The following is a 7,175-nucleotide window of genomic DNA, read 5'->3' on the forward strand; positions in this document are numbered from 1 at the left end:
TACGCGAATGACGTAGCTCAATCTTTCATCCAATACTAATAATAATGGAGTTTGCAAAGATATATACAGCCCAATGTCGCTACGTTGACTCCCCTCAACGAAACCCGTTAACAATGACGACTGGAGAATCGATATGTGTGAAATGAACGGCGGCCGTGTCAAATGATGAAGAGTGTTGGTCAAGTGGTTGAAGTTGGGTGAAAGTTGTGTACAACAGCCACGTGGCGCCTGTGATATACAAGTACAGTACACGTCGTCATATCGCAGCTAGTAGGATATAGTGCCTCTTGACATCTAATAGTCAGCAGCGATCAAACCCTCATTCATGTATGAAAGACATCCTATACCCTGCTCTGCCAAAGGGAGCTCCCAAAAACGTTATAGCAAGTCAGCCAAGTCGAAAGGACCCATGTCACGTACGTGCTCCGTAATGACACGAAGAATCGGCATCACACCCGGCGCAGCTTCCGTGTCAGCATTCACTGCACGGTAGTCCTTGGTCTGCCGGTATTCGTCAGAGCCGGGCTTCCTCCATGGTAGTGCTGGACCGGCCCATCGGCTCTGTGGGTTTTTATAAACCCGCCCCATACGCTGGAGGTCAGTGTTAAAGTCTATCAGAAATTCTCTTAAGTGCGGCAGATTCTGCCTCGCCTGGCACTTTTGCGGTTTGGCACCGACCTACACCTTTTCTTGCAGCGGTGGAACCTTTGCCGAAGGGTCAACGCCGAGTTTCAGTCTCCAAATGTCAAACATCACTGTTATCCTCAGCAAATCATCTTTTCGTTCGCGTGGAAACCCCTTATCAATCGCCTTATCCACTACTTCATCAACTGCAACTCTCACCTCACTGTCACATTCCACACCGATCTCAAAGTCATCATTGTAATTTGCAGGATCTTCATCGCCAGTGGTATCACTTCCCACAAGCGATTAATATTCCTGAAACGAGGCGTGGATAATATGTGGTAGCACAACCGACCCAGGAGACGCTAGCGCGTGCCCAGGGAAGAGCTCTCTTTTCTTTTAGCCAGCATATCCTACCTTCGAAAGGGATTATCCGGCGATACGGAGGATGCCTTGGTAAAGCACTTTGCTGTTCAAAATTGACGGTCCACGTCAATATCGAGCGTAGTCAAAACATCATTCCCAAGGATAAATTCCTCTTCATTTTCGCCGATTACCAAACATTTCACTGGTTTTGTAAGTCACACAGGCCCTGTAGCTGTATTTATCCGCAAATTCACATCAACACCATCGTGGGTTCGGATAATGTGTCCTCCAGCTTTCCTCACTACAACCGTCTCCTTCAATTTCTCCAGCTTCATCGCTGGATCCTTTGTCATCAACTCTCTGAGCTTTATTCTGCTGATGACGCTTGTATCTGCCCCTAAATCGCCACAAAAAGGGCATCGAGTGCACTCTGTACCTCAGCTAGCTTTACAGGCCCAGAGATGCACTCTTTAATGCGCTTAGCACTTCAGTCGCGAGCGTTCTTCTAGCGGTCAGCCTTCTCACGGTTGCGTCGCTCATGCTACTGCCGCAATAGATCGACCTTGTCGTCGTGAGTCGCAGCTGGGCACTTCACTAACCAATGACCCCCCTTACACGTGAGGCAACCACCGATCGGATTTGTAGCGCCTGGCTTTGAAGGTCCCTGGTGGACGTTCCGACCTTGCTTTCTACTCACAGTACCCTGTGGCTGTTGCAGAACAGGCTTCGCTTCGTCACTGTCCTTTGTCCTGAATTTCTTCTTTTAGCGACTCACTTTCCGTTAACTGTCTAGTTTCCCCCCCGGTTCAAGTCGAACTGCGTTGCCGCTTACGGCGCTGAAAGTCTCTTTCGTGCTCAAGAGATCTCTCCAACATGATCTTGAAGTACCTTTTCGTCACTATGCGCAGCCCGATTCGGATATGTCAGAACGGACTCTAGCTTTTCCCGCAGTGCATGAGGCGCAAGAGACGCGATTAGCAATTTGCACTTCAACTTCAGACCTTTCTTGGTCAATAAAAAATTTGCACCAGCCATGCTCTTCAATCATCTGGCGACTAGACCGAAAGTATTGCACTACTCGCTCGCGTACAACTGTCTCCTGCATGTTCATTCGTACGGCAGCCTTGAACTCAGTTGCAACATTGGGCACTGTGTTGTTCTTCACTGTAGCGAGGATCGCGTTGATCTGGCCCAGAAGTAGCTCATTAGTCAGATCCTCCTTGTCAATTCCCCACTCCAGGTTGCTAAGAATCTCCAGCAAGCTCGGCTCGAGCGAGCTGCAGATGTCTGTCGTCATAGCTGAGATTGTTCAAGGTCATGGCAGCAGCGAATGACCACTTCCTGCTCGTACTCCTTGCGTCGTCGTTTCCATTTCACTAGCGCTGCGTGCGATGTGCCCTCGATCATTGGTGCCACGAGTGGAGCGAAAAGCGACACTGCTATCTATCCAGCTTTGCCTTTAGCTTCGTTTTTCATGCTTAACCGGTTACTAAAGCTAACTTTGTGGTTGGTCTCGCAAATAAACACAAAAATGGGGGAGCTGGCACGTCCTTCACGGTGTATTAAGCAAAACACAAACTGTTACTCTCTCTGTTCTACTACGCTATCTGCTAGCTCGGACCAGAAAGCCTCTCAACCAGCCGTTCACTCGAAGGTTGGTAGTGGCAACCCTGCTACTGCCGATCTAGAGATTGGCTAGCCGCCCACTGCACGAGCTGTATGAGGCTATCCAACCTCTAAGCCCACTACACAAATTTAGTGAGTTTTCTTCTCTAAACTTGCATAACCTGTCATTTCAGGTTGTATCTAACACCGCACATTTTTTTAAAGAAGTACAATGCCTGATATCATCTGTACCCGTTATGTCACCCAGTTGAGTGTTGCTTGTGGCGGCCAAGGGTAACATCACTATAAATTACGCCTAACCGAAGTAGTTTAATCCGCGTGAATGTTGTCCGAACAACATCAGCTAGCCCTGAGCGCTGGTAATGCGGCCTATGACATACCATACCGCCAATATCATTCTTGTGATCGCTTGTGAGACGGGGTCACACAGCACCTTGCGCTAGAGGAAGTTGGCTTCCGAGAGTATACAAACTCTCAGTGAGCGGCATTTCACAGGTCCCCTTTTGCGTAAAGGGAGAGAAGTGACCAATTTAAGGTAGATTGTAAACTGAGTATATTTGTAGGTAGATAAAGCTTGGGTTTAATACAAACTGTAAGCCATCCTTAGAAAAACAATGTCATCAGCCAATGTTTGGCCTTGGACGACCTTGGTACCTTGAACCAAATATCCCGAAATATGACGTGTCACACTTCATGTAACTAAGGGTACGCTTAGGGCTACGTACCCCGTTACAGCTTGTTTACTACGGTACACAGGACGGCAGAAGTAGTATACAGTATTATGCGTCAATAAGGAGCGCATGGGAACTATTATCCTCGTAAGAATTATACAGAACAAATTGACATGTACAGGCACTTTGAGTATACTGAAAAGTGCTAATATTCTTGTAAAGTTTGTAAAGAACAATTGAAAGGTACCTTTTAGGGCCTTCGAGTATGTTATAATAAGCTCCTTACAGACGCACAGCACAATACTGTACAGACAATGATAAGCAACCGTCCTGCACGCAGTAGTGTAATCCAGAGCTTCTTCGTGAAACACGGCTTTGTAAGCACCATTTGCCTAACTACTTAGGTAGACTGTATCACGCTCTGCTATTGTGAAAGTGAGTACAAATAGCACCTAACTAATTCGATCCACACGTCGTCGACAGCTTCGTCATTTCCTCTAATTTAATTCTTTCACACATATCTTCCTGGTCAGGCGTCGCAAAACTTGGAGCCGCAGACGTCGTGTCTGTTAGCAAACCAAACGCTCCGACTACCGTGGTCTATTATAGATTATCGTTGAAGGCCAACTATTCGAGTTCTTGACAAAAAACAATCGCAGATAACATACTATACGGATTCTCTTGTAACCTTTATTTTGAGCGCTATCGGCAAACGTACCTAAAGATACTATGCATTATGTTCTGACTCTGTTCAAAATGTACTTGGAGTAAATCTTCCCAGATGAGCTTCTCCCCTCCGTATCCATTAATATTGTTTCGATCCGCTTTCAACACGCTCTTGAAAGCATCATCTGCTGTTCTGTAGTGGTCAACGGTGTACGTCTTATTGAACTGCGCCTTTTCCAGCTTTTTAGCGACACTGCTTGAGCTCCACGAATGTACGCCGCCGGCCACTCCTGGCTGCCGGCGCGTGCCTTGTGCTCACTATCCTCCGTCGTCTTGCCTAGATGTCCTCAGGGCACGCTCCTTCGCTCGCCATTGACCGAGTCTGTTCAGCCTGGTAGGAGCGGTGCCAGGGATTGGCAATGTCGTCTGATACCGGTGTACCGTACTCCAAACTTGCCCAATAAAATCATTATCGCCACGTCTTTCTCGCCAAATGCTTTCGTGAGCACCTCAAACATCGTATCGTATCGATCCTTCTTGTTCAACGCAGCGGCATGCTTGGACCAAAGATTAAAGTCCCGGCTTAATAAAAGGTTAACCACCATTTTCTTCTCGATAAAGTGGTATTTGCGAATCGGTATTGCGCTCAGCTTTAGTGCCTCGAAGGCATCCCCAAGCGACTCATCGCCCTTGAGTATACTTGCAGTCCTGCTTGGTTTAAATATTTTAAATAGGTCCATTGCGTACTTGGCCACCAGCGCCGGAACACCATGCCGGATTGAGCGGGCAGGCTCCCAAGCGTTTTCAATGTCTTTAAGCCCACGCCATGCCACCAGCAGCTCGAGCTCACCGGAGGCAGCGTTCACCCGACAATCGACGAGTTCACGGACTTTGAACACGATGCCTTGGAGCGAGACGTGCTCACGGATCTCCGCAGTCGCCTCGAGGTCCTTATCGTGCTAGAACTTTAGCCGCTACCCGTGTACATCATAGTCAGCTCCTGTAAGTAGATGGCGGATGAGAAACGAACGCGGGAAGGCCTTAACCACTTGGAAAGGGCCAACCCAGCGTACCAACAGCTTGCCATCTTGGAGCCGCTGGTCAGCTCGCGACCATAACACGTAGTCGGCTTTCGAGAAGTTACACACTGTTCCGTTGGAGCGAGCCATGGCCGCGGTACAGCGTTGCTCTCGCTGGTCTCGGACCACACGATGCATGGCATGAGGGCTACGGCGTAGCTCCTCACTCAAAAGACTCCTTCTCCAGCGGTAGTGTCCGAGGCAGCTTGTCATCGGGCAACACCACGACATCCAAAAATGACGGCGCTGGAAGCCCCGTGAGCAGTTCCACCGGAGCGCAGTTGCCCAGCTAAAGCACCGGATTGTGGTTCAAATTGGCTTGGACAAGAGGTAGGAGGTAGGCCCAGTTGCGACTGTCAAGCTGGTTCTCAAGCAGCATGACCCTCAATACTCGCCGTATGTCGCGGTTGACCCTCTCCACTGTCCCGTTAATCCAAGGTGTGTACACCAGAACAAATGAATGGGATACTCCGAGGCGCTCGGCGAGTTCCTCCATCACCAGGCACTTGAAGTGTGTGCCGTTGTCTGACATCCACACCGATGGGATGCCAAAACGCTTGTGCCAGTCCAGCACCGCCGCCACAGCCGTCTGGCTAATAGCCGAGTCAGCAGCAACGAGCTCACAGAAGTGAGTTAGCTCGTCCTTTAGGACAAGGACGTATTTTGGCCTCACCATAGCTTTCGCCGAGGTACAAGTAGTCCATGTGCATGCACTCGTTGCGTGAGGCAGCTGACCTGTCGACTGTCCAGTCGCGTTGGATGAGGGCACCGCCTTTAACATGCTTGCACAGCAGGCACTCGTTTATCAAACTGATCACCACCTGCCGGGTCCCTGACAGCGTGAAGTGCCGATCCAGTAGCTCGACCATCACGTGAATACCGCGGTGGCCCTGCATACCGCAGTGAGCAATCACGAGCAGGCGCTTTAAAAGCGTTTTCGCCTTTGACGGCACCCACAGCTTGCCGTCCGCGGTAAGTGCGTCATCGCTCATCACAGCACCCGGTGGCGCATCCTGCTTGCACGAACGCTGTGTCGTAGCAATCTCGTCCCGAGTAGGCCACATGAACTCTCCGTCCTGGAGTGGACGAAGCTCCGACAAAGTCTGCGCTGATCTGGAAGTCACGCGCTTGAATGCCACCGCCGAATCCGTAGGTTCTGGCGGAGGTTGCCCCCAACGGGACACGATATCTGGCCATAGGTTGTTCTCACCGGCGATATGGCAGATAACATAGCGGCAACTCGCCAGGGTCAGCGCCCATCGCTGCAGCTTTCCTTTCACGTGTTGCTTCACCTCGTGGTCTGGAGAGAAAAGCTTCATCATGTTCGAGTGATCACAGTAGACGTGAAAGTCTTTCTCCCGGACCAACATGTAGTCGAGATCGCTACAAGCCTTGGCGATTTGATATCCTTCTTTCTCCACGATTGACCAATTTCGTTACGCCCCCTTAAAAACCCACCGCGACGGACAAGCAGCTCATGCTGCTGTAATTCCACAGGTACACCATCTTGCCAACGGCGCACCTGCGTCAGGACCAGCGCGTGACCTGTCAGCGATGCGTCTGTGAACATACAGACTGTGGCAGCTCTGTCCGGGAACACGAGTTTGCAAGAACGCTCCACCATTGCGAGTGTCTCCCGATAGGTTGCTGCCTCCTCTTCACTCCAGTCCAGGCTGGCGCCACTACGCTGCGCCTAGCGGCGTCCGCGGGCACGCATCACTTGTTCCAGCTTCTCGTGCAGTGGTGCAGTAGTGCGGGCGTTGTCCACCATCGAATCCCTCAGCCAATTGAGAGCGCAGGGGAAATGCTGCAGCGCAGCTTCAGTAGGTGGCACTGGCATCTGACGTAAAGCAGCAAGTCGCTCGGGGTCATGGGCAACATCTTCACCATCAATAAGCTCCCCGCACCACTTCACAAGCTTGGCGAAGAGCTTGCACTTCTTGGTGTTGAGCTTCGGCTTGCGTTGCCTCAGGATCGAGAAAAAGTGCTCAAGATTCTCCAGGAATTCTCCTGCTGATCGTGCGTAGAGTAGCACGTCGTCAATCCAGACCATACGCTACGAAACAGAGTCTTCAGATCTCGTTCATTTGCACTGCAGTGACGCTGAGTCAGTGCGCCCTGGGCACGCGTGTTGAGGAGACGA

General features: G+C 50.4%; 1 non-coding gene across 1 annotated transcript; it reads left to right on the top strand.

The window, feature by feature from the left end:
* Positions 1–930: 930 nt before the first annotated feature.
* PITG_33421 lies at positions 931–1,092 on the top strand (the record flags this gene model as incomplete). Its single annotated transcript, XR_009934815.1, has 1 exon — positions 931–1,092. It is a non-coding gene; the product is annotated as a 28S ribosomal RNA (ribosomal RNA).
* Positions 1,093–7,175: the final 6,083 nt, after the last annotated feature.

This window comes from Phytophthora infestans, genomic scaffold, assembly GCF_000142945.1.
Source record: "Phytophthora infestans T30-4 supercont1.92 genomic scaffold, whole genome shotgun sequence".
Taxonomy (NCBI): Eukaryota; Oomycota; class Peronosporomycetes; order Peronosporales; family Peronosporaceae; genus Phytophthora; species Phytophthora infestans.